Raw genomic sequence first — 26,547 nt, 5'->3', positions numbered from 1 at the left:
CCCTGGAGAGCCCTCCCCGCCCCCTCGGCCCTAACCCCCGCCCGGCTCCGGGTCTTCGCCTTTGTGTGGCCTGGACTCCCTCCCAGCGACAACTTTGGTGGGATCCCAGAGGAAGGCGGTGGCGGGCCTACGGAAGAGGATGCTCGCGAGGAGAGAAGCGAGCGTGCAGGACTAGAAAACGAATAATGCGATTCCAGCGCCGGAGCGCCGGCACCCCCTCTCCCACTCCCACCGCGGCCTCTCCAGGCGACGAAAGCTGCGGGCGCCTTCGGTTTAACGGACCTCGCGGACAGGGAGAGGGGGCGAGGGAAACGGCAGTTTGTGTCCCAGGGGCTCTTCCGCCCCTTCTTGCCTCCTCCTAAGACAAACAAACTCAACCCCCACCCGCCGGGTAACAGAACTCGTGGGACCGTGAAAATGCCTTTCCCAAATCCGGCCGCCTGCGGACGCCGGGCTTCCGCGGGCCCGCCCTCCGCGCCCGCCCGCCCCCCGAGCGCCGCCGGCTGCCCTCGCGCCCCGGACGCTGCGGGCCGAGTCCGGGTCCGCGTCCCGCTGGTGCGCCCGGGGCGCGAGGGAGGGCCACGTGCGCCCCGCCGTCTGCGGGCTCGGCCAGCCCCCCGCCCCCCGGAAGCGCGGGCTCCGCGGGAGTCGCCCAGAGGGACAGGAGAGCGCGGGGGTGATCGCGACAGGAAGGCGGATCGCGGGCGGGCTCAGGGCGCGGGATGTGCCAGCCAGGGCCCCGCCACGCACGCTCGCGGCAGGGCTCGGCGGCGGGCATCCGGCTTCCCGCCAGGAGCCGGCGGTGCGGCCGGAAGGGGGGCGCCCAGAAAGGGGTGGATGGACGTGCGGGCTGGGACCCCTTGGCGGCCCGCACGACGGCTCGCCTAGTGGGCTGCACTCGAAATTCTTTTCCCTGCTTTCTGAAAACTTTTCTCAGGCGCCCGAACCTGGAGCGGGGACCGGCCCTCCCTCGGCGCGGTCCCTCCGCGCGCCCCGGGGCCGGCCGCCCCGGCCGAGGGAGGACGCGCAGAGGCCGCCCGCGCGCCGCGCCGGAGTCCGCCGAGGGCGGCGCCTGCGCAGGGCCCGGCGCGGCGGCGCGGCCTTTGAAGTCCCGGCGGCTGCCGCTTTCATCGTTTCTCTTTTCCCTTGCAGGCCCCTTTGTGTGACTAAATTTGGCAAGAATATGGATCCTCGCCAGTCTTTCCACGTGTGCTCCCAGCTCCCAGCTGAGAAGGCCAAGGGTTCTCTTCCGGGTAAGGAGACAGGGAGAAAGATCAAAGAGTTTGGGGAGCTGGATCTGAAATGTGAATTGAAAATAAAAATCAAGCCTGGACACATTCCAGTTTCTAAAGCAAAACCAACCCTCAGCAGAGGCCGTCCAGCTCTGACTCTCTCTCTCTCCCCCTCTGCTCCCTTTCACTCTCTCCCTCCCTTTCTTTCTCGCAACCGTTCTCGATCACGTGGAATAAAATAAAGAGGACATAGGGAAACACTTAGTTTCTCCAGATTTTGTTTTGCAGTCATTTTATTAGGGAAAATATCTTGTTCATAATTACCGTTATGTGAAGCTGAATTTCTTCAGCCATAAATATTGTCTTATTTCGGAACGCTTCACACTTTCTTCTGCGACCGCGTTTGAGAGGACGTTGACAGGACACATGTACACGTGTTCGTTGTGCATAGTGCTTCTTTTTCAACACTCCATACCGGGCACCACACAGTTTTCTTCCACAGAAGTTAGATTCTGAAAGACCAGTGTTAATATTATTTTTATCAAAGCACTCACTGTCACAACTAGTGAATCATTTGAATTCCTCTTATTGATAAACTTTGGAAATCTTTTTCTACAGGCGACTAGCCAGAAAATTTCTGTTTTTGTGGTTAAAAACCCATTAAGCCCATTCTTGAATGCACGTCTTGAGCAATCTTATGTTGTTTCAGAAGTAACCAGTAAAAAGAGGCAGCTTTGAGATAGCATAGTGCAGAGTCAGAAATCGTGGGTTGAGGTGGGCTCTGCCGCTCCTTCTTATGTTGTGGTGACCTCAGGCAAGCCATTAACCTCTCCCAGACTCAGTTTCCTTTCTGCAAAACAGGTGTAATGATAGCCTACTTGACAAGATTGTTGTGAGAATTCATTGAGATAACGCTTGTGAAAGTATGTACAAATGTAAGGAGTTAGTCCATGAGGCAAGGATGAGTCTTAAGGAGACCTGTAAGTTGCAAAACAAAAAACTTCTTATGGCGCAGAACTTTAGCCTCGGGAACAAATGGGAATGGTTTCACACTCAGATGTCCCCCAGGGGACCATCTTCACATCTGCAACAGTTGTGTTACAAAGAGCCAGAATCACCCTCGGTTTGTGACCCCGGGAGTGAATGTGATGAGAGAAAGAACATTCCAGGGAGAGAGGGAATGTGCCTTAACTCTGCCTCATGCTAATGGTGGGCTCTTAATGAGTTGATAAATGGATGAGGAAAAATGACACTGAAAATAGGATTTTTTTGTGTGAGACATTTGACACAGTCGCAGTAACTCTGAGGACAGCCTTCACAGTGTGATGGCCTACGAAAGGGGTAATGGGTATATGGATTAAATACTCCCAACAAGAGCAGTAAGAACACGGGGAGTGACTAGAAAGGGGTACGAGAGGTGTTTCTTGGGACTGTGTCGATCCCACCAGAATTCGTTTTTTGGGATGGAACGCGATGACAAACCTCAGACTGAGGTGTCTCGGGTCTACACGGCAGTGCAGATGCTGGCTGGGGCTGGGTGTGAAGTGACCACATGTGTGGCACTCAGGGCTTTCAGCTGAGTGTGCTTCCTGCATGATCCCTTCTCACCTGAGGTGACCCCATCTGTGGAGTCACTTCCTGGGCTCCACCTCCCGGGATAAACTGTCCAGTGTGCCCTGTGTACAGGGGGATGACAGCAGAGGCAGGGGTGGTGTCCAGTCTTCCGGCCTCCTTTGACCGTGGCCGAGGCTGCCCAGGTGGGAATCCTCCTGAGAGGCTCCGTGCCTCTGGCTGCCTGCTGCTGGCAGCACGGCTCAGGCTTTGCAGATGGTGCTGAAGGGACTCTAGAGCAATGGAGGGGGGTCACGTAGGAGGCACCTCCTATTTGTAACACATCTTTCTCCAAGTAACCCAGATGAGACGAGAATGCTGATCAAGTTCACTGTCCACGACAGTCCTCCCTGTCACTCTTCCTTACAGTTGCAGTCATTTTGAAATTTATTTGTGGCCGAAAGAGGATCATGGACCAAGGCACTGAGGGTTCTGTCTTGTTTTGGGGGGCAGTGAGGAGGCCCTGAAAATACTAAAGGAAAACCTGGGCCCTCTGTCGAACAAAATAAGCTCTCTGAAGCAGGAGGTATGGCTAAAAGATTTTCTTATTTTCATAACTCTGTTTCCTCAGTGGATATGGTAATGGAGGTGTTTCTTGAATCGTGGTAAACACACCTCTTGAGATGGAGGCCTCTGTAGCGTTCTCAGGCTTCCTGGGCCGTAGGAGCAGGGCCCTGGGCTCTGTCAGCTTTGGGCCAGCGCCTAATCCCTGGTTTGAGGCTAGAAGCCAAAGCCACAACCTTCTTGCCTGAAGGCAAGAGCAGTACCAACAGTGCCATATGGAGATTAATGCAGAACAAGGTCATTAGTCTCATTGTTTATCCAGTTACTTGCAGCACAGATTTGTGTAAATTCTGCTACAGTGGTTGCAGCCTGCCTTTGATGTGTGTAATCGGTACATTTTGGTGCTCCAGGAAAGTGCCTGACTGACAGCAACTGCCTCCAGTGCCCAGAAAACCCATCCACACAGGCACAGCGCAGCATGGAGCAGTTCCATCCAAGTGAATAAACCAACCTGGGGGGTCAGGAGCCAGCCTCCTCATCGTGACGTGACTTTTGGGGGTTCTTGTGATTGGTTTGTGTTTGTTTTCATCTGGAGCCCGGCGGCTGCTTTAGACCTTCATTTACCTCTCAGAGGAGGAGGGCCTTGGCCTACAGGACATTTGACCTGGAGGGTGCTTTCTTTTTTAAAGTACTTCTGTCCTTAAAAACAGACTCATTGAGTGAAGTTATCCAGACGTATATACATTTATCCAAGACACAGCTTCTAGTTCTTTCCTTCACTCTGTCTTGCATGTGCAGCTTTGCTTAAACTTAACTCGGAATTTGCAATTATGGAAGTAATTCAGAAGGTAGACAGAGCCAATGCAAATAGTGTAGGCTACAAAATTGTCTGCTGGCTCAACCAAACACTTTTCTTTGGCTATAAGCTAATTTGCCTGATCTGAATTTGATGTAAAGGTCCTGCAATCCCACTCTGTCCATTATGGATCTCAAGTCCACTTTGGTTAATTGGCAGAAAGCAAGGGACGGAGATCAATTACTATCCTATGAAGTTAGACGGTGATTTTTTTTTTAATTTTTATTTTTATCTGAAAGGGTATTCCTTCATCTTTTTTTTTTAATTTTAAATTTTTATTTATTTATTTTTCCCCCAAAGCCCCAGTAGATAGCTGTATGTCATAGCTGCACATCCTTCTAGTTGCTGCATGTGGGACGCGTCCTCAGCATGGCCTGAGAAGCAGTGTATTGGTGCGCACCTGGGATCCTGAACCCGGGCCACCAGTAGCCGAGCACGCGCACTTAACCCCTAAGCCACGGGTCGGCCCCAGACGGTGATTTTTGACTGCCAGTGCAGGTAACTCTACAGACTCCCAAATATATTTTGAAACTTGAGTTATCCAGATATTTGACCTTTGCTGTTCAAATTCTCTGGATAATTTTTAGATTATTTTACTTTGTATTGCCGGAACAGCAAATCTCCAGGGGCTGAGTCAGACAGATCTCGTAGGAGCCCTCTTGCACTACGCGGTAGCCTCCTAACCGGTCTCTGGCCTCCACTCTGGCTGGATCCATGCGTGCGCCACCACATCCAGGCGTCACAGAGCTGCAGAGTCATCCTTGAGCATTTCCTGGTCGTGGGGGCTTGCAAGTCGCTGCGTGAACTGGCTCCTGGCTTGCTCTCCTTCTGCTCCTGTTCACTGCTCCCCAGCACCACCGGCTCTCCTGCTGTTTCTCCCCCGTGTAAAGCACGCACACACACCACCACCACCATCCTTCCTCACAACTCCTTCTCAGACCTTGTTATCTAAAAAGTAGCCCCCCCACCTCACCCCGATTCTGGGCACTCCCCATTTTTTACAGGCTTCATCTTTCCTCGCTGTCACCACCTGACATCTCTTTAATACCTACTTGTTCGTCGCCTTTCTCTCCCACTAGAACCTGAGTTTCATGGGAGCAAGGGCTTTGTCATAGCCCCACCACCCACGCCTACAACAGCCCTAGGTGCACAAAAAATATACTCTACTCGATGTGTGTTGAAGAGTGAATTAATATAACCTTTGAACCCTCAGTTTCCTCATCTGGAATGATCTACGATGAAATTCCTTATGGGAGATTACATATAATTGATATAAAATTATCTAGCATAAACACTGAGTAGGTAGTAACCATAACTGTGTAGGCCAGCACTGCCAATAGTAATATAATGCAAGTCACATAGGTGATTTTAAGTTAAGAAGCTAGAAACAGTTATATTAATTTTAATAATATATTTTATTTAACCCAAATACGCAAAATATTACCATTTCAACATATAATCATTATAAAAGCTTATAAATGAAAGATTTTACATCATTTTTTTCATATTAAGTTTTTGAAATTGCTGTCTTGCTCACTTACAGCCCTCAGTTCCAACTGGCCACCTTCTGAGGGTTCAGCAGCACACTGGTTTTTATTTTCTTTTTTGTGCTTTTAAAAACATTTATATGCAACGAATCAACATCATTAAAGGAAGTAGATAGAAAATGTTAAAATGTAATAAAATAAGAAAGATTAAAAAAAGCTGATCCTAGGGAATTTTGACAATAATAACAAAAAAAGAAAGAAATCAATAAATCGCCAAGGAAAAAGGTGAGGCGCAGGGCAGAGCTGGAGCCACAGCATCAGAGCAGTTTCCAGGCCAGCTGGTGGGCGTGCAGAGTTTAATGCAAAGGGGCTCTGACCGCTTACAGCCATCAGAAAGATGCGTTTTTTTATTTTTAAGGTAAAATTTAAACATAGTGAAATGCACAGGTCTTAAGTGTTCAATTCAGTGAGTTTTGATAAATATCACTCTGATCAAGATACAGAACATTTCAATCACCCCAGAAATTCCCCTATGGGATGAACTTACATTGAAGCAACTTTTTAAGCTACATTTTTGGTGAAATGTCATGTGTTGTTAGATTGTCCTTTTCTCACTGACTGCTTTGGACGTATCCCTTAAACTCAATGTGATTTGACTTCTCCATCTGAAAAACTTGTCAGATTAAAATATGCCTTCCCAGAAAATGTGCTAATAGTGTACTTTATAGGAAGAGCAGAAATGGAACTCACGGTATTGGGTTGACTATTGAAATGCTGAATTAAAACACTGCTCAAGTAAATTTGGTGAAATATTTGTATGGCAAAGTGCTTTTTAGTGTAATAGGTGAAATGATATCTGTGCTCCCAACAGGCGCAAAGAAGAGGTCTTGTTGCTCCAGACATGGGTGTTTGGGGAAGGAGACAGGGGTGGGGGTGAGTTGGGAAGGAAGTGATGGGGTGATTTCCAGAGGCAGCTGCATCCCAGAGACTGGGGAATGTGAGGATCTTTGGTGGGTGTAGGAACACAGGCGCACAATACCGTGGATTCGTGCGTGCCTCCAGGGCATGCCTCCTGAGCTTGGCCTCCCCCGGCCGCTGTCTGCCCCAGTCCACTACATTCATGCAGCTGAGCAGTGCAAACAGGAGGGTCTTTGGGCTGTGGCACAAAATTGTACTCCTTATGGAAAAAAAAAGAAAAAAAGAGCATTTCCTGGATTTTTCTTATGGGAAGTGTTAAAAAATACAGACAGGGTGTAGTCTGATGTTTTTTCCCCTTATTGTGAAATAGCTGACATTCTCGTCTTTTCTCTCTCTCTCTCTTTCTCTAACATGAAGATAAACCTGGACTTCCAGGAAGGGGAAAGTTTAATCAACTTAAATATGGGTTCAAAGGCCCAGACCAGAACCATCTGGTCAGTAAACAGGTCAGAATTGTGCAAAAGAGGACCATGGAATGGAGTGCAGTCTGGGTCAGGTCAGATGCTTTCTAGCTAAGTGTCAGGACTTCTTGGATTATGACCCTGATAGTCTAAAAAGGCATGGCATGCTGTGAGGGAAATAAGACAGTAATGTACAAACAGCATTCAGGATTGACTCCAATTGCAGAACGCTCCCGAGCTGCTATCTTGCTCCTCAATGCCTTTCATCCACCCCTTTCTTCATGGGCCCTGCAGCATGTGGGGTGTGAAATCTCTTGATAAACTGTTTCCACTGGTGAGCTATGAGGATTTCGTAGTTTGACCCCTGGAAATGAAGGGAAATAAGAACTTATAGGAAGGAGGATATGGTGCTGAAAGTGCTGATTTGGTTGCCAGGAAGAGTCACCTAGGTAAGAAACACCTTTGCATAGTGGCTATGTAGGTAAGAAAGAATAAGTGAGCTGAAAATTAAGATAATAAAAAAGATTCATTTCTATGAGAAGGCTAGTTGGACAGAGAGCTATAATAAAAATTAAGTTACAGTCTGAGAAAAAGAAGCAAGTTTACTTAATAACTAAGTATTTTCTTTCATCTCTCCTCTTCGCTTGTAAATCAGGATGAGTATGTGTTTGTCTGCTTGTTTTCTATGCAAGAGTTAATGCTCTATAATTAATTATATTCATTATTCTAGCAATAGCAACAGCAAAAATGATCTTTAAATGAAAATCATTGTCATTATATCTATTTATTTTTTGATTACCAAAAGTGAAAAAAGATTGAAAATCAAGTGGACATTGTACATTAGTTACTGTGAGTATTTTACTTACTATGGTTGATTTAAAAAAAATCAACCTATTCCGTTTCATGTAATGCTTCAAGTGAATGACATTTTCTGCCTCTCACATTTGAGTACAGGATGTTGTCTTAGGGTTCCCAGCACCGGGGAAGAAACATTTCATGGAAGTAACCCTATTTCAGCTGTACTGTCTCTTTATTGAAGGGGGGGAAAAGGTGAAGAAAAAGAAAGAAAAGAAATTTAAAAAACCAACAATAATTGTATTTCTAGCCTAGGACTGTGATCCTTTGAATAAACCTGCCCTCACTTCTACTTACTCAGAGGATATGATATCCCATTTCCTCATAGTTTCTTCTAGTCTTAGTGAGATGAAAGAGGAATTTACAGTCAAATAAAAATGATACTGTGGACGTTACAACTAATTTATATAGCAAAAAACTCAGGATTGTATGCAGATCAACATGACACAAGATTTAATTTAAAAGGAAAGAGGAGGCCAATTTCTCTTTTTATTTTGCTAACTCAATTTACATTGTGCATGAGTCAGTAATCATGCGGACGGCCTCACTGAGAACACTGATGGACGTCACTTTGTGTTCATCGTTAGGTCGATACTGAATTTAAATGGGACTAACTCCATCATCAGGTTGGAGATAACTCAGAAGTATTGCTTGCTCCTCTGTTTCTTCCTACTGTCTCCTTTTTCCTGTCTTCCAGATCCTGGTGCCTTACCAGGGGAACAGAGAGAAAGAGAAACTGACTGAGGTCCTACAAGTCACTTGCTGCAGAGACACGTATGCAGCACGTTCGTCACACGTACTGCAAGTATTATAGTATGTGGCCAATATTTTGTTCTTGTAAAAAGTAAAGCAGAAGATTAAACCAGTCGTTAAATATCTTAGGCAAAACACCCTACCGTTGAAGAAAGAGCTGTGTTTTTAACTCGAATTAATCAGTTAATCAATTAAATTGAGCAGAGCTAATATTCGATTATACTTTGTTTTGTAAGGGAAAAAATCAGACATTTCTTTAGCTTCCAAACAGTGCTAAAATTACTGGCACAAAGCGGGTAGCAAACTCCTCTTCAGCCGTTGTCTCTTGAACGCGCTGCCAACATGCTTTTGGCCCCAGCTCTCCACCAAAACTGCTACATCAGGTGGTCAATTCTCACACCCCTTATTTGACCATCATCAGCATTTGACACAGTTGATTTCTTTTCCTTCAGACACTTTCTTCACTTGCTTCCAGGATGCCATCAGCTCCTCGTTCTTTCCTAGCCTCCTGGGCCACCCCTTGGTCCTCTTTGCTTGTTCCCCATCTTTCCTGACCTATGGTTGGTGGAGCAGCCCTATGGCTCAGCCTCCCAGCCCCTTCTCTTCTGTCTTTTCATTCCCTTGATGGCCTCATCCATTCTCAGGCCTTTAAATACATCGTAGATGCTGACAAATCCCGAGTTGTATCTTTGGCTAGACCTAGACCCTGACTTACAGACTTGCATATCCAGCTGCCTACAGACCTCTCCATTTGATGTCTAATAGGTATCTGAAACTTAGCATGCTCAAAACCCAGCTTCTGATCTTCCCCTAAATCTGTTCCTCCGTAGTCTTCTCTGTCTCAGGAAATGACAGGTCTGTTCTTCTGCCTTAGAGCCATCCTTTACTGTTCTCTTTCTCTTACTCCCCACATCTAATCTATCTACAAATCCTTCACCTGCAAAACATAACCAGAACCAACCACTCACAGCCTGGTTCAAACTGCCATCGTCTTTCCTCTGGGTTTTGGCCTCTTAAGCCAAAGTCGTTCAGGTCTTTCCTCTTCTCAGAGCTCTCCAGGAGTTACCGTTTCACGGTGGTCTGCAAGACCCTATGTGACCTCTGCTTGCCCTGACTTTTCTGGCCTCACCTCCTGCCCTCCCCTGCTTACTCTGTACCAGCCGCACCAGTGTCCTTCCTGTTTCTCGAATCTCAGGCGTGTTCTTGCCCTGGGACCTTGGCACAGGCTATTCCTCTCTCTCTCGTAATCTTTCTCCAGGTGTTCACATGGTTTCCTCCCTCACCTCCTTTGAGTCTTTCCAAATGTGCCTGTCATAAGGTCCTCTCTGATCACCCTATGTAAAACTCTAACCTCTCCCAGCCACTGTACTCCCTCGCCTCTTTTCCTGCTTTTCTGTAGCACTTACTGCCAGCTGACCTCTGTGTGTGTTATTCATTTATCTGCTGACTGTCTGCCCCACTGGAATGTGGTGCCCTGGAGGGAAGGGATTTTTGTGTTTCCTTCATTGCTATCTCTCCAGGTGCCTAGAACAGCTCCTAGTATATGGAAAGAGTCCGATAAATGTTTGTTGAATGAAAGAATATCTACAAAAATACACACACACAGTCTGGTAGCACATGGGACCTATATACTTCCTTCCTTGTTATAGTTGTGAGCTATAGGTGAGTGTAGTTTGATAGTTGTAAAATAAACCATATTTTAAATGAATCAGGGAAGCTATTACTTGAAGGAATTTGATGGTCCTTTTATAAGGGTAAAGATTCCTTTTTAAAATGACCAGTCATACTCTCATTTGTCTGTGCCCTCAATATAGATTTTCATCCTAATGGCTTGCTTCCATGGAGAAGAATCCTTTTTACGACTCTGTTGGGTAGGCAGATATGATGAGGCTATTTCTAACTGATAGGGAGAAAAGTAAATTTAAATTTAAAAATATTTTAAAAGGTCTGTTTTTCATTGGCCTGGTGTGGATGAGATTCGGCCAGGCCCCTCAGGACGGTTGTTGAGTTAGGCTCTCCCTCCTGAGCTGCTTCAGGCCTTCTGGGGTATCTGAAGGGTTCCCGGGGTTGGGGAGCCTTAGTGGGGTCATATGGGAGATGATTTCAAGTGATTAACAGGCACAGCTAACAGGCACAGCGTAAATTCCTTTGACTCAGATAATGAGAAAGCGAGTTCCTTTTCTCTTCTCTTTCAATCTCAGTTCAGTATCTAGCAGCCTCTGTTGGGCCCTGTCTTTATCTCTTCACTTTATCGAGGCCCTGCACTCCTGCCAGACTTCCGGGCAGCACCTCCCTTCTCTACCGCGGGTCCTCTCTTGCCTCCGGGGCCTGCTCTGCTGTGCACAGGGCAGCCAGCATTGCTGGGGAATTAATGTCCCCAGAATCAGCCTCCAGTGGTGGTTGGCGTATAAATGCCCCAGCTCCCTCGCTGTCTGTGGGCCGCTTCTGAGGTGTGTCCTGCGCCGTCTCCCAGGGCTTCCCAGGGGCATTCAGCTCCATTTGCCCAGAGTGATGCTGGCTTGATGACACATCATTTATTGGCTTCCTTCCCTTTTTCTACCTCACTTCCCGGCTCTCTTATTTGTGTTCCCATGTTTCCTTTACCTTTTGAAGTAAACCACTTGAACTGAATTCTTGTCACGGGGTTTGCTTCTGGAGAAATCCAAACTAAGACTAAATACCAGTAAGGCTTTAACCACCTCTAGTGCTTGTAGATCTTCTTTCTACCAGAGAGCTAGCCCAGCCTCAGGCTGGAAACCTTGGGTTGTTGAGAGCATCTTGCTAGAATGGCTAACAGTTGTTTTGTGTCATTATACTTATTTCTCATTATTGTTGTAATAATGTATTTACTATTATGATATAAATGGATCCATTTAAGTTTAAACACTGAGTTGGTTTAAATACAGTGTTTATTAAATAACAGGACTGGCGGTGAAGGGATTTAATGAAAATCATGGCTAAAGTTTGGGGAACACCCTGCTATTAGTTCCTGAGCTGTCTTTGTGAGGTCTTTGGGGGAGCCAGAGAGTTTCCCACCATATTCCATGTGGCACCTTTACCAAACAGCAAGCAGTAATATGTAGTACAATATTATTCTATGCCATATCCTCCATAAAATTGGTATCTTCCCTTATGACTAAATGCTTGAACATGTTGAATAAATTTGCTTCATCAGTATAATTTTTAAATGTTCCCTTTTGGAATATTGTACCTTCTTCTTCCTCTCTTACCCCTCACCTATTTTCCAGGAACAGAAGCAATCACCCATAATCTCAATGCCTAGAAATAATTACTCTTGACATTGTGTTATATTTCCTTCATGTTCTTTTGTAATTATGTATATAAATGATGTGCTGAACCCATTCTGGTAAAGCTCCCTGATGACCACGAAGGGCAAAGCTGCTTTTCCCGAGTCAAATCACTTGTTCCCTCCCCAGCGTTTGACGCGGCTGATCCTTCCTGCAGTTCTGTCCTGCTGAGCTGACGGTGACACTGCTCTTCTCTCTCCCCTCCTAGGTCTGCTCCTTCTCCATCTTCTTGTAAACATCTCCTTTCTCTGCTCATTTCTTAAACGTAGGCCTCCCTGTGGTTCCCTCTGAGTGATCTCACCATCACATGATGTCTGTTCCATGTCTGCTCCTTTAAGCCAGATTTCTCTCCTCAGCCCCAGACCTAGGACCCCCTTTCCTGGCTTCCCACAGCCACATCAGACTCACCATGTCCAAAATTGTACTCCTAATTTCCCACCCAAACCTGTGCTTCTTTTGTATTTCCAATATCATTAATTTAAGCTAAAATAAAAGTGTCATCCTTGAGTCCTCCCTGTCTGTCACCCTGCCCCTGATGAGGACCCAAGTGCCCCTTCCCACCCCTGGCCCTGCCCCGTGCAGGCTCTCGTTGCCTCTGAAAGAACTGTCGTAGCCACTTGGGGCATCTCCCACATCAGTCACCCCACACCACCTCATACCCGAAGTGACTTTTTTATAGGAAACCTGATCATGACATTTTCTTGCTTAAAACACTCTTCAAAGAAAAGTCCAGAAGGATAAACTCTAAACTGTTACCGCTAGGGAATGGGGCAGGATCGTTCGGTTTTTATTCTATGCACTTTTGTACTGCTTGATTTTTCTTTAACAATGAGCATATGTTATTTTTCCCATGAAAATGAATAGAGATAAAGATTTTCAAGAGGAAAACACGTTCAATGAACGGCCGCTGTTGCTTACAAGCAGGGGACTAAAAACTCCCCATGCTCTGTGGCTGCTCCTCCCCCCGGCCGCGTTTGTCCCACACCGCAGTCTGAGGGTGCGGCCCAGGCTTCTCTTGTGGGCTCCAGGGATTCTGAACTCACGCCGTTCAGTGCAGTGCCACTCCAGTCTTCACCACTCGTCCTGCACGTAAACATCCTTCACCGGTCGGGTTGTGTCCCCTCTTCTGTAAAGGACTCCCCACATGACTGCAATCCCTTTTTTCAGCCCCCTGCAAGTTTACCCCACGGACAAGTCTCCACTGGTGCCCACGTGATGTGTTTACACGTTTGCCCCTCCTCCTGTGTCCATAGGCTTCTTGAGGGTAGACTGTGCCTCTCACAAGCATTCGAAACACAACTAGACGAAGCCAGCCATTTACTGAACTCCCCACTGCCGTATGCCCTGTGTCACTTCTAATCCGGGAAACAATCTGTAAAGCAGAGTATCTCCATCTCACAGAATGAAAACTGAGGCCCAGAGCCAGGCTCACAGCCACCCAGCTGGTTTGTGGCAGAGCTGGGGTCTGGAACCTGTGCCCTATGCCACCTCTGATGGAGGGAGGCATAGTTGTCTCACTCTTAGCAACTAGCACAGTGATGGCCCAATGGTCCATTAGTAAACACGTGTCACTGAATAATTTAGTAGGACAGTAGGCCATCACCAGGTCTCTGAGTGAAGCCCCGTCCTACCTCGATGTACTCTCCTCGAGGGATGCCCAAGGGCACTTTGAGGACCACAGGGCAGTTTGCAGGGCTGGGCAGTGTGTATCTGCCCTGGGCTGGGTGTTGGTAGTCATTTTAAAGTTGTTTGCCAGGTTCATTACTCAAGAGCATGTCCCCAGGGACAACAACTCTGTCACTGAACAACTTTGTCAACAACAAGACAAAGGCTCTGGGGTGGGGACTCCACCTCAGGGAAACATCCGTCTGGGCAGAGGGAAGGGGATCGGCAGAAACGTGTGAATGCCGTGGGAATCCTGCAGTCTGGAGGGAAAGCCACGGGCTCCCGGCGCTCTGAGCCTGGGAGTCGTGTGCGTGTGCACGCGTGTGCCTGTGTGTGGGGGGGTGGGACAGGGAGTCTTGCGGCGAAGCCCTGCTGAGGGAGGACGGTGAGGCTCTGGGCAAGTCGGGGCTGGCAGTGGTGGGGATGGTTTGTGCCAGCCCAGCCTGGTTCACGGCTGGGGGTGGGGGAACCTCTTCTCGGTGCTTCTCTCAGCTCCCGTAAATGTTCAGCCTCAATGGGGTTGGAGGAGTAGTGGGAATGTGGCAGGGAAAATGGAGGCTCTAGTTCCCTCTTGCTGGGGGACATGGGTGGGGGGCACAGTAGCAGTTTTTTGAGCCCAAGGAAAGAATAAAAATCAGTATGCTTAAGCCAGTTTTAAAAATGTACAAAGGGGCCAGCCTCGTGGCACAGCAGTTAGGTTCGCCAGCTCTGCTTAGGCGGCCCCGGATTCGCCAGTTCAGATCCTGGGAGCGGACCTACTCACCACTCATCAAACCATGCTGAGGCGGCGTCCCACATAGAGCAACTAGAAGGATGTGCAACTATGACATACAACTTTCTGCTGGGGCTTTGGGGAAAAAAAGGAGGAAGATTGGCAACAGATGTTAGCTCAGGGCCAATCTTCCTCAAAAAAAGAAAAAAAAAATGTACATGGAACCTGCTCTGAGGCCACAGAGGTGGAGATGATCCCTGGAGTTGACTTTCCAGTAGTGGAGGCCAGTATGGAAACAGAGGAAGACAACACGGCGAGGTGTGTGCAACAACGGCAGGTCTGCAAATGGGCGGCAACCGTGGATCCGTTATCCATTCGGTCGTCGCAACATCCCAGTGAAGGTGGCACATCCACTGGTCTTAGCCATGACAAAACGGAGCCCAGCTGTGGGAGTGTGTTGCCAGTTAAGTGACAGCGCCTGGTTTCAGATCCAGGTCTGAGGCCAAAATGTGTTCCGTTCTAGCCCAGCATGCATTTCAGGGGTCAGTGGAACTCTTATCTGCAAAGTGTATTGTGCGCATGTGGAGTGATCGTCATATTACGGTGTCTGCACCCAGCACGGCCAGCGCTCAGAGAGAAGTGGAAACCCCACTTGGTTGGGCAGCTCTTGGAGTTTGAAGGCTGGAGGCTTCCTGCTGAACAAATAGGGTTACTTTTTGCTCTTCAGGATTTGGGCCACACAGCACTTTGATCTAAGAATTTTAGTAGATAAAGAATGAATATTTATTGTTTTTATGAGCATTGTTTTCTATAAAACAAATTTGGGGGAGTGGGAAGGAATAAATATTTGGGACAGCAAACATTTAAATGCCAGTAGTTAATTTACTTTCTTACCTTGATTTACAACGGTAACATTTGGGTGGATAGCTGAAAAAAAAGAACACTCTTTTGTTCTTGTTTTATTTAGAATTTCTAAAGGTCTAAAGGAATGTTTTTATTGCTAGTACATAAAGTAATGAAAAAAAAAAAAAAAAACAAACCCCAAGGATTTAAATGCCATTAGAGATGCTTAACCTCAGGGTGTTAATGAGCAAAGGATATTCCAGCAGTTTTCTTTTGAATCTTTTTCTATTTTTTTCATCTTAAATACCTTCCAACTTCAAATTTGTTGTTACAAAGAAAAGGGAGGAAAGGAGTGTTAAAAGGGGGGGAAATGGTAAAAAGGACCTGGAGGCACAGGGAGTGGACCCAGGACCGCACAGATGAGGAGACGGGCTGACGGCCGGGAGGTTTGGGGCGGAGGGGACAGTAGGTGTCTCTAGACCAGAGGGCTTTATCTGGATGACTGGATGGTCCATCTAATGCGGCATGGCCTGCTCTGTCCTTGGCCTTCGCAGATCCAGCCTGCATGACCCAACAGCCACAGCTCTGGAGTCTTAGGAACCTGAAATCCTAAAATCACATTTAGAGCTGATGTGATGTTTAACGAGGGTCATCTAGAGGGAAAGCATCTGATAGGCTCGGGAGGGACAGACGCTGGCTCTTCATGTCTCAAACATACTATTTGCCTTGATCAGATGTTATTTTCAGGAAAGAAAATAGTCTTGTCTCTGGGACTCTGCCACACTAAAAATTGTTCTGAAATTTTAAAATACCCTAATGTTTCATAATTTCCACAAGTGTTCAATGGGCAGAAAAAAAAACCCCACAGCTTGTGTTTTTCAGGGCCTATTGTTTTATTTCAAATTTGATTGTCTTCATGTTTTGTTTTTTGTCGTTATCACAAGAGAATGGAGTAGCTATGGCAATGCTGGTAGAATGTGTGTGTCACACCCTGGGCAGCAGGGCTGGGGGCGGCAGCACACTCGGGAGCAAGGAGGAAGACGACATCAAAGAACCTGAAGACTGAGCACATTTACTTTTCTGATTCAAATTACTCTGTTTGGAGTAGAGTAAACACAATTACCTTAACAACAGAGCTGGGAGGCTTTGAGGGTTTAACAGGACATTGTTTTCCTAGGGAGGGGGTAGGGCCCCCGAGGATCAGAGCCGGGGCCTGAAGAACCAGGTGCTTTGATTTGTTTTCACTTTCTTCTCAGAAATGCATCTGAGTAGTTACAGGGCATTTGACTGAGTTTCTTATAAAATTAACTTTGTTTATTTTCCTTATTTAAAATGGAATTAATGTTCGTTATAAAATAGAGAGGCCAAAAGAGAAGACCTGCAAAGTTCTGTCACCAAATCTCTTTTGACATTTGTTCCCCCAGCCAACTATTCCCCTACACAGATCTTATATCCATTTATAAATACAGTCGCGCGCCACTTAGCGACGGGGACACATTCTGAGAAATGCGTCATTAAGCGAGTTCATCGTTGTGCGAACATCATAGAGTGTACCTACACAAACCTAGGTGGTAGAGCCTACTGCACACCTAGGCCATATGGTACTAATCTTATGGGACCACCGTTGTCCACGTGGTCCGTCGTTGACGGAAACGTCGTTATGCAGCGAGTGACTGTACCCAACCCCCTCCCATGACAATAACATGTCATTCATTGTTTCATTGTTTGCTTTTTTTACTTAATATATTCTGGAGGGCTTCCACTCTCGGTCCCTATAGAATGCTTCATTCTTTCTACCTGGAGCATCGTATTCCATTAAATGGATGTTCCCTAGTTTATTTAATCTATCCTCTATTGATGGATATTTAGGAAGTTTCTAATCTTTTGCTATCACCAACAATGTGGCAATTAATATTCTTGTAGCTGTGGGATTTCGCAATTGTGAGAGTGTGCCTGGAGGATAAATAACTAGAATTGGAATTGCTAGGTCAGAAAGTATGAGCACGGGTGGTTTTGATTGAGATTGTATTGCCTTGTTTTCTATATCATACCAATGTGTGCTCCCCTCAGCCGTAGATGAGAGTGCCTGTACCCTCACATCCTTGATAACCAGAGTCACATCAAACTTCTGGATCTTTGCCAATCTGGGAGGTGGGAAAATAGTGCCTCAGTGTGCTTAATGTGTACCTCTAAGTAAGGATGAACATCTTTACCTAAGTTTAAAGAGCTCTTTATACTTCCTGTTCTGTGAACTGTATGTTCAGATCCTCTACCTATTTTTCTATTGGGTTGTTATTCTTTTTCTTATTGATTTGTTATAGCTCTTTATACATTAATAATGTTAATCTTTTTTTCTGGGATATGAATCACACATTTGCCAGTTTGCTGTTTGTATTTTATTTTGTTTAGTCCCCCCTCCATGCAGAAAGTTTTTATTTTTAAGTAGTGAAATATCCAGGTCTTTATCTTTTATGACTTAAACGTTTTATTTTATATTTAAAGAAACTTTTCCCAAAATAGGTTATTTTAAAAAATCCTTCCATGTTTTTATCTATTTGTCTATTAATTCATATTTGAAACACCTGGAATTTATTTTGGTGGAAGGTATAAGGTAAAAACCAGCCTTACTGATGTTTTCCACATCAACATCTGCTTGCCTCAACACCATTTTATTGAATAATACATCTTTTCATTAATGTTTTGAAAAATTACTATTATATGTTAAATTACCTCATGTATTTAGGTCTATTTCTGGACATTCTGTTTCATTCTATTGATCAGTTGTCTAGTCATGCACCAGTACCACTTTATTTTTAAAACTGTAGTTTCATTATGCATTTTAAAATCTGGTACAGCTTGTTCTTTCCTATTACTCTTTTTTCCCAAATTTTCATGACTATTCTTTCTTGCTAATGGAGCTTGTTTAGTTCCCCCACAAAAATAGTTAGCTCTGGGGCTGGCCTTGTGGTGTAGAGGTTAAGTTCTCACGTTCCACTTTGGCGGCCCAGGGTTCGCGGTTTCAGATCCCGAGCGTGGACCTACGCACCATGCTCAAGCCACGCTGTGGCCACATCCCACATACAAAATAGAGGAAGACGGGCACAGATGTTAGCTCAGGGCCAATCTTCCTCAGCAAAAAGAGAATGATTAACAACGGATGTTAGCTCAAGGCTAATCTTCCTCACACACATACGAAAAAACAGTTAACCTTTGTGTTGGAAACATATTAAGTTTACAGTCTGCCACAGGGAGAATTGAATTTTAGGATGTTAAGTCTTTATCCAAGAACATGGTATTTTTTGCTATTTCTTTCAAGTTGTCTTCTGTGTCTAGCAGCAGATTCTTTATTACTCCCTCCAATAAAGAAAATCCCTCCTAATGAAGAGTACTAGCAAGAGGATAGGCTCCCCAGCGAGTTCTTCAGACAAAGCAAGGTTTTGGCTTAACTGATACACATTTCCAATCTTTGAGACTTACCTTTCTCTTTATTTAAATATACACGGTCAGTGATTTTGCATCTGTGTGACCATATTAGTGACATTAAAAACATTTGCAAAATTATCCTGCATGACTTTTCCCTCTGGATATGATAAGAGGCCAGAGAGATGGTTTTCCCGCCTCTGGCGTTGTGTTGTTTCTCTCTTTCTCTTATTTTTATATGTAAATTTTACTTAACTTTTTAAACCAAATCTTTTATTTTGAGATAATCTTAGAGTCACAGAAAAGCTCCAAAGCTAGTACAGTGTTCCTGTGTTCCCTCCACCCAGTTTGCCCTGATGTTAATATTTTAAATAACTATGGGCATTTGTCCAGACTGAGAAATTAACATTGCTACGTTACTTTTAACTAGGCTCTAGGCTTTATTCAGGGCTCACTGGTTTTTCCATTCAGGTCATTTTTCTGTTCCAGGATCCAATCAGGAAACCACACTGCACTTAGTAGTGTTGCTGTTTGATTAACCCACAGAGGGATGCAGCAGCCTTGGTCTTTGTAGCCTTTGGGGTTAACCATGTAGGCTCTTGTCATATGGCTGCAGGAAAACCCTTATGACCACAGAGTCAGATCATTTGATCACATGATACAGCCTTTCTGCCTACATGTGCCTTCTTCTATTTGCACTGTTCCATTAATTTAACCTAAATGTACTGTACATGTGTGTGTAACGTAAAGACAAATCAATATTTCTGTAGGCCTTTGTAATGTTTCTCCTTCAGATGCTCTTGGTAAGATTGTCATACGTATTTTGATGAGACCATTGCTTGTTAAATCAACAAATGGGTTCTTTTTCATACTGTGCACATTTGCCGAATCTACAAAGATAAGCAGTATGGTTTGGTTCAGTGGTTAAAAGCATGAGGGCTTAAAAATCTGGGTTCAAACCTAGCTCAGATGCTTACCAGCTCTGTAATCTTGGGCAAGTTACTTCACATCTCTGAGCTTCGGTTTTGTCCTCTGTGGAATGGGATGATCAGAGATAAAGCATGCAGAGCCCTTAGTATAAGAGACATTGTGAATAAAAGGTAGTTTTTATATACTGGCCATCTCCCATCCTCCCTATTCTCAAATAAGCTTTATATCCAACACATCCTTCAGGACCACAGCTTGGAATTTAGCAACGTGATTTTCATGCTGGGAAGGGACAGGTCTGGGAAGAAGCTGCAGTAATAAGGGTTCTGTCAAGTACAGATCCCACACACTATGCCAGCCTCTCCTTTTTCCACGCATTGCTGGTTTATTCTGTATCCCGCGTGGTTTTCCCGAGTGTGCTGGGGGGAAGGATGGCATTGGCTCAGATACGCATGGAGAGTGGAGGAGTGGAGCAGGCAGAATCTCTCCCCTTCTCTCAGGGGGCTCCATGTGTGGCTGCAATGTTTGAGCGTCTGCCCGGGGCGGGGGCATTGCCAAGAGGCAGGGTGGCGGGGGATGGGGTGGAGCCCGCAGGCCTGATTCCGAGTGACTCTCTGGCCGGCAGTTCCTGGCTGTGGCTGTGGGGGCCCTTAGAGAGCTTCCGCGAAGGGTAACTTTGGGTCCTTCTGGATGCCACTTCCAGACTCTGCTGCCAAAGGGAAATTTTCTAGTTCAGCTGGGAGTGCTCAGAAAAGGCCAGAAAACAGGAGAGGAGGGCAGAGGTGAGCTCCTTGATCTGCTTTCCAGACCATCCTGAGCTAGAGAGAGAGAGACTAGCTCAGGGGTTTCTGGGAGATTTATTGTAATTAACATTGTTCAGTCAATGCTATTATCTCTGCAAAACTAGACACATTTTCAATATGGAAATAAGTATTCTTGGCTTTACATATAAAGGCCTTCCATCTCAGCTCACGTATTTCTTTACCTGGAGGTAATGCTAATGATTTCTTCTTTTTTAATTCTCATTTTTCCTATTGTGGTTATAAAATCCTGCAAAAAATATATATATATGTAGTATTATTTCAGATTCTGAATGGAAAATTCTTTATGAGGAAAATGGAACCTTAAGTTAAAAAGTTGCTCTCTTTTCTAATGATGTGTCCTTAATAATATTTGGAAATATCTCATAGGTAATACATGGCCTCCCTCAAGCCTATTGAGGAACAAAATAACCCCCAAACTCAGTAATAAATAATCCACATTCCTACAGCATTCTTGCAGATATACATGCTCTTCTCTTTCAGGGTTAGGGGCCCGAGAAGAGAAAAGGTTGATTTTTAGTCTATGTCCTTGTAGCATAGACTGACAGTTTTCTTCTTTGCCGTGGTGTGTTTAATATAGGGTCCTACTTTACATTTCTACCACTTCTCTGCAAAGCTGGTGTGTGGCTCTGTACCTCTTTGAATATGAATGTACATTATCCTTACAGTATTACAGAAAAGAAAGAAGTCTAATACATACATTTCTTGCACTGCTTTCTTTTTCTTCTTCCAGGAAAACCAGCTCAGCTATTAAGGGACCCTCTCCACACAGAGCAGAGCAAGAGAAGGCAGGTTTCAGAGCGAATAGCTGTTTACCATCAAAGCAAACGGGGTTCCACACAGACATGGTGTATTATACGCACAGACCAAAGTAACTGCTCCATGGTTTTACAGGTAATTTACTGTGCTCATTTAAATGCACGGGCACCTCTAGAATTCTCAGTGATCACATTACCTGCTTTTCTATTGTTTAAAAAAAGCCCAAATAATCAAATATAATTAAAAAAGTCAGCTATCTGGATCCTCCCCTCACGCCCCCTCCCAAATAGCCTGATGCTTCTATTGTATCAGCATCTGTGTATCAGAGAGGAGAGATTTGCTCCATGTGGTAAATGCCAATTTGGTGAAGCCATATAATGAAAATTTACTAGCTTTTAGTTTATGAAAGTGTCTTTCTCTGCTCAGATTTAAAAAGCAGGAATTTTACTTAGAGTTATATATTTCTTGGGTTAATTTATCTTTTTATAAATATGTGAAATTATTAGTTCATTCTGTCTGTAGCACATGTGGACCCTGAAGCTTATGGCAGCGCTGTTATCTGCTGTGGGGATGCAAATGTGCTCTTTAGTGTGTTGTTCTTGGGGACTGGGGGATAAAGATGGAATACTCATCCGGCCCAGCTCTCCAGATGGGCTGAAGCGGCAGCACGGGGTTATGTGCCTCTCCACAGAGCGGGGTCAGAACTTGCTAATCCGCAGTAGGCTGTAGATAATGGGACACTTCAGGGAACAGCGGCCTCAGCTGTTCCCGCTCTATGCCCCTGTAGGATGGGCCGCTGGATATGGCCTGTCCAGGGACGTCCCTTCCTGCATACACTTGCCTCAGTGAACTGCCCCCCATGTTCACTGTGTGGAATGAAGTACAGTACCCAGGTACAGTGCCCGCCGTGGATAGTAAACATAGTCATATACGCTGCCCGCATATGTCAAATCCTGTTCTAAGCACTTTCTTTCTGTTAACTCGCTTAATCCTCTGTGATTCCAGAGCTCTGTGAGACAGGCTTGTCAGTATCCCCGATTTACAGACGAGGAACCTGAGGCCCAGAGTAGTTCCCGTGAGCATCATTCTCTGGCCCCATCCCAGCGCTGTTTCAGTGGATGCTCACTGATTCTTGGCGTTGACATTTGGTCTTGGTTTCGCCCCTTGGGACCTTATTCTTTAACTTATTCATTCATTCCTTCAGTCGACAAATACGCATTGAGAGATTCTAGGAGCCGGCACTGCGTTAGGTGCTGAGGATACAGCTGTGAACACAACAGGTGTCGCAGGGGCCCCGCGAAGCTCGCCGTCTGTTGGGAGAGACAGACGTTACACAGGTAGTTACAGTAGACACAGTGATGGGCGGGGTAGTGGCACTGCAGGAAAGCAGAGCGGGGGCTCTAATCTGGCGGTTTCCCGGGTGGAGTGGGAATCTGCCAGATGAGGGGAGAGAAACCTGCTCCAGCAAGGGGACTCCACGAGGGAGCAGGCAGGAGGTCTGTAAGAGAGAGAATGTGCCGCTGGAGGAGCTGAAACGCTGAGGTCGGGTCTGGAGGGTGGAGTTGAGGGGAGGGGGGGAGGCAGGCGGGGAAGAAGGTGAGGTTCACAAGCCGTTGCGAGTCTGTACTTTAAACTCAAGGAGAAGCCTTTAAAGGATAACCGAGGAAGAGATGTAACTGACGCACACCTGCAGAAATATCTGTCCGCTGCCCTGTGGGGATGTCCTGAGAGGAGGCGAGACTGGGCTGGGAGAGCAGTGGGGGTGTTGCCGCAGCCCCAGCCATGGGTACACTTCCTTTGTAAGCCACGGGCTGCTTACCAGCTCTCTCCTAGTCAGCAGACGCTCGGCGTGGTGAGATGCGGTGGAAGCGCCTTCATCCCACCACAGGCCGGGCGCCCAAACGTGCTCCATTCCTGCTGCTGGGTCAGACTCCTCTGCAGCTCTGGCAGCAGTGAGCTCAGTGGAGGAGAGTGAGGAGAAGCAGAGCCTGGAGACAAGGCCTTGGGATGTTGGATCACTGTTGGTCCATTCAGTCACATGTGTCAATTCAGTAAGCATGTTGGTACTCAAACTTTTGTCCAATTAACTGATAGCCACCATTTCTAGAGGGCCCACTAGGCACCATGATCTCATTTAGTCTTCGTCACGGCCCTCTGAAGCCAGAACTAACGTATTCCCCAGTTCAGGAAGAACAGCTTTCTAGTTCAGGAAGCTGAGACAAAGAGAGCTTAAGTGACTTGCCTAGGCCACGTAGCTAATAAGAGGAGAGGAGCCAGGATTCCACTGTATGAATGAATCCATGAGTGAGTGAGCAAAACCTACTGCCTCCTCTCCTTTGCCTCTGAGAACAGGGGAGAATCTGCCTGATTGTGAGCTTCCCACCAGCAGTGGATGGGCTCCATGGTCTTCGTTTAGATTAAGCAGCTGTGTGGGCTCACTCAGTCTGCCATCTGTGGCTTTGACCCTAAAATAGAGAAAGGAAAATGCAACCCCTGACCTTTCTTTGCTGTGGGGAGCCTGTTGCACTTGGTCAGCCAATTAAGACAAGTTTCTAATAAGAAGATAGTTTCTATAGGGAAAACAAATATGGAAAAAAGGCCATTCTCATTTTTAAGAACTTTAAGTTGAAGCACACATACACCCACAAAAGATAACAGTGTACTCAAAAGCAACCAGGATCATATTATAACTTTTGCTTGCCTTTATGGGCCCCTTCCTCTATTAAAAGGATATATAAAAATATATTCTACTAATATGGGGTACAAAGATGAATATACTCCAGGCTTCATTATTATATCTTCATATTATTATTTTCTTTTTATTTTAAAAGAAATTAACATGAAGACATTCTTGTGAGCCTCGAGGTACTATGCCTTTGTGCCTAATGGGTAAGTTGGTCCTGTTTCCAAATAAGTGACAAGTGAGAAAGAAATCAGAAGAGGAAGAGATTGTTTTGATCTGAACTATTGGCTCTAGGGGGTTCAGAGTTACCCAAAAAGATGACGCTAAGTGGTGAGTTTCCAGGACAAGGTGAAGATAGAAGGGGCAGCTGAATAAAGCCCAGAATGCAGTGAGAAGGAAGGGGGCAGGTGCACAGTGAGAGAGACTGGAGATTCCCTTTTGTCTGATGCCAGCTGCAGAGTTTGGGAGGAGATTGCTAAAAGGCACTGTGCGGGGTGGACAGAGACCAACGTGGGCCAGTATGGGTAGGGAAGGGCTCAGGGGGAAGGTGGGATCCTGGCCAGGACCCTGAGAGCCAGAGGGTAGAGTGGGGCAGCCGGGGGTAATGGCAGGTACAGGGGCAAGATGTGCAAGGCAGTCTGGAAAGGCCATTGGAGCGGGAGGGTGTGGTGATTCCAGGAAATGGATTATTCCCCCTTCATGGTAACTTCATTCTTGTGCTCCTTCCTGAATTGCAGAGCCTAAGTTCACAGATGCCCCTACAGCTAGAGTGCTGGATGTGAATTAGGGTCTACCAGTCAGACGCCTCTTGTGAGACTCGAATTCAGACCTGAGTGAAGTTGGGAGAAGCATGGAGTATGGCATAATTTTGCAAAGAAAAAGCCTTAATGCCAAAACCCAGTTCAAACCTGTGCTTGCATCATATCCACTGTGCAAATCACACAGCTGAGCCCAGAATCAAAGGGGTGGGGCAGGTCACTGCAAAGTTACCTGATGAAGGCCACCAATACAGGGAGGGGTGAAGAACTAGGGCCATGAAAGTAATCCAGCACAAGGAGTAACGTGATGGAATCCCCATGGTAAAGAGACCACTCCAGTAGCTGCATGGAGACTAGATTGCTGGGGGGGCAAGAGTGGACTGAGAGAGCCGGCAGGAGGCTGTGGCCACAGTCCAGGGTGGAAGTGAGGTTGGCTTGGAGGAGGGTAGTGGCAATGGAGAGGGGAGAATGGCTTGAGTTCTGGAAATATTTTGAAGGTGGAGCTGGCAGGACCTGCTGATGGCTTAGATGTATGATGTGAGGGCTAGAAAGGAATCAAAGATGACTTCTAGGTTTCTGGCCTGAGCAAGTGGATGTCACTTCCCTTGAGGCCCCAGTAGTCCAAGACGTGATGGGTTGCATGATGGTGATTACATGAGCGTGTTCCCTTGGTGATAATTCATGGAGCTATACTTGCTGTGCATTTATTTGTGTGGCTTTCGTATGCATGTTAGCTCTCATTTTAAAAACTGGGAAAAAATGATAGAAAGATGCTCCATAAACACTAGAGTCAACCTCACTATTTCCTCTCCCTCATTCTCTGGCTCACGGACGCTTCAAGTGTCTGTTGAAGTTCTTCTTTCTCTCCATCTCCTTGCTGAGTTCAGACCTCTTGCCTGGACAATTGCAATAGAGCTGACTTGTCCTACTGCCTCTGGTCCCCTGCCCATCCTCACCCTGGGGCAGAAAAATCTTTGCAAAATACAAATACAGTCATGGCTCTTTCCTGCCAAAAATTACTTCCCCATAGAATAAAGGTCAAACTCTAACATTTATGATGAAAACCCTTTCCGGGCAGGCTTCCACCTGTCTGTACCTCATCTTCCACCGCTCTCTCCTCTCATTTGCATTACAGCCGTGTGCGGTTGACTCAACGCCCTGGGGCTTGTGCACGGCCGTTCCTCTACCTGGACCACCCTTCGGCCGGCCGGAGTGGGCCTGGAGAAGACTCCACTCAATGACTCGCCCCTCTGTGGGGCTTCCCAGGGTTCCCAGGCTGAGCCTCACCCCCTCCTGGTGCCGGTACTTGGCCTCTCCCTTCCTTCCCTGTGTTGTGACAAGCATTCTGTATTGTAATTATTTTTAAGGCAAAGTTTATTTTCTTTTTCCTATTAAAGAGACCTGAATAAAGTGAGAGAACTAGCCATTTGGATATGACCTATGCAAAAAAGTAATAGAAAGAAGGGAAAAGCATCCCAAATCTCACCATTTAAAAATCTTTCCTTTTATTCTTTTCTCTTTTTTTCCTTTTTCTCTTTTTATTATTCTTTCCTTTCAGTCTTTTTTCAATGTTTATTTTAAAAATATAGTTAGAAACATACAATATAAATTCTGCCTCGTACTTCTTCATGTAATATTATAACAATGATTTTCTCTTGATATTTAAAAGTATTTCATACAATTTTTTGAAAAACCTATTTCCATGTTGTTTCTTAGCATCTTTACTTCCTCATCTGTGGGTTTTGTTTTACATGTGTTATTTGCCCATCAATTTATTGGACTTAGTGTTTTTTATTGACTTGTATAAGATTTATCTATATCAAAAATATTACCCATTTTTCAGTTTAAAAATACCATTTAGGACTGTATTAGGCTGCAAGTAACAGAAAACCAGATGTATTACTTTTCTCCACTCCCCCACCCAGCTTTATTGAGGTATTATTGACAAATAAAATTGTATATGTTTAAAGTGTA

The 26,547-nt window shown here is 45.7% G+C and overlaps 1 long non-coding RNA gene across 1 annotated transcript; it reads left to right on the top strand.

Annotated features, from left to right (window-relative positions):
• The first annotated feature begins 1,010 nt into the window (after positions 1 to 1,010).
• Positions 1,011 to 26,547, top strand: LOC147915879 (uncharacterized). The gene is made up of 2 exons (XR_015553752.1): positions 1,011 to 1,253; positions 25,709 to 26,547. It is a non-coding gene; the product is annotated as an uncharacterized LOC147915879 (long non-coding RNA).

The sequence above is a fragment of the Ceratotherium simum genome, chromosome 12, assembly GCF_057802395.1.
Source record: "Ceratotherium simum simum isolate JZ-2026a chromosome 12, ASM5780239v1, whole genome shotgun sequence".
Lineage (NCBI taxonomy): Eukaryota > Metazoa > Chordata > Mammalia > Perissodactyla > Rhinocerotidae > Ceratotherium > Ceratotherium simum.
Note: the sequence above shows the minus strand (reverse complement) of the source record. Positions and strands in the feature narration are given on the sequence as shown.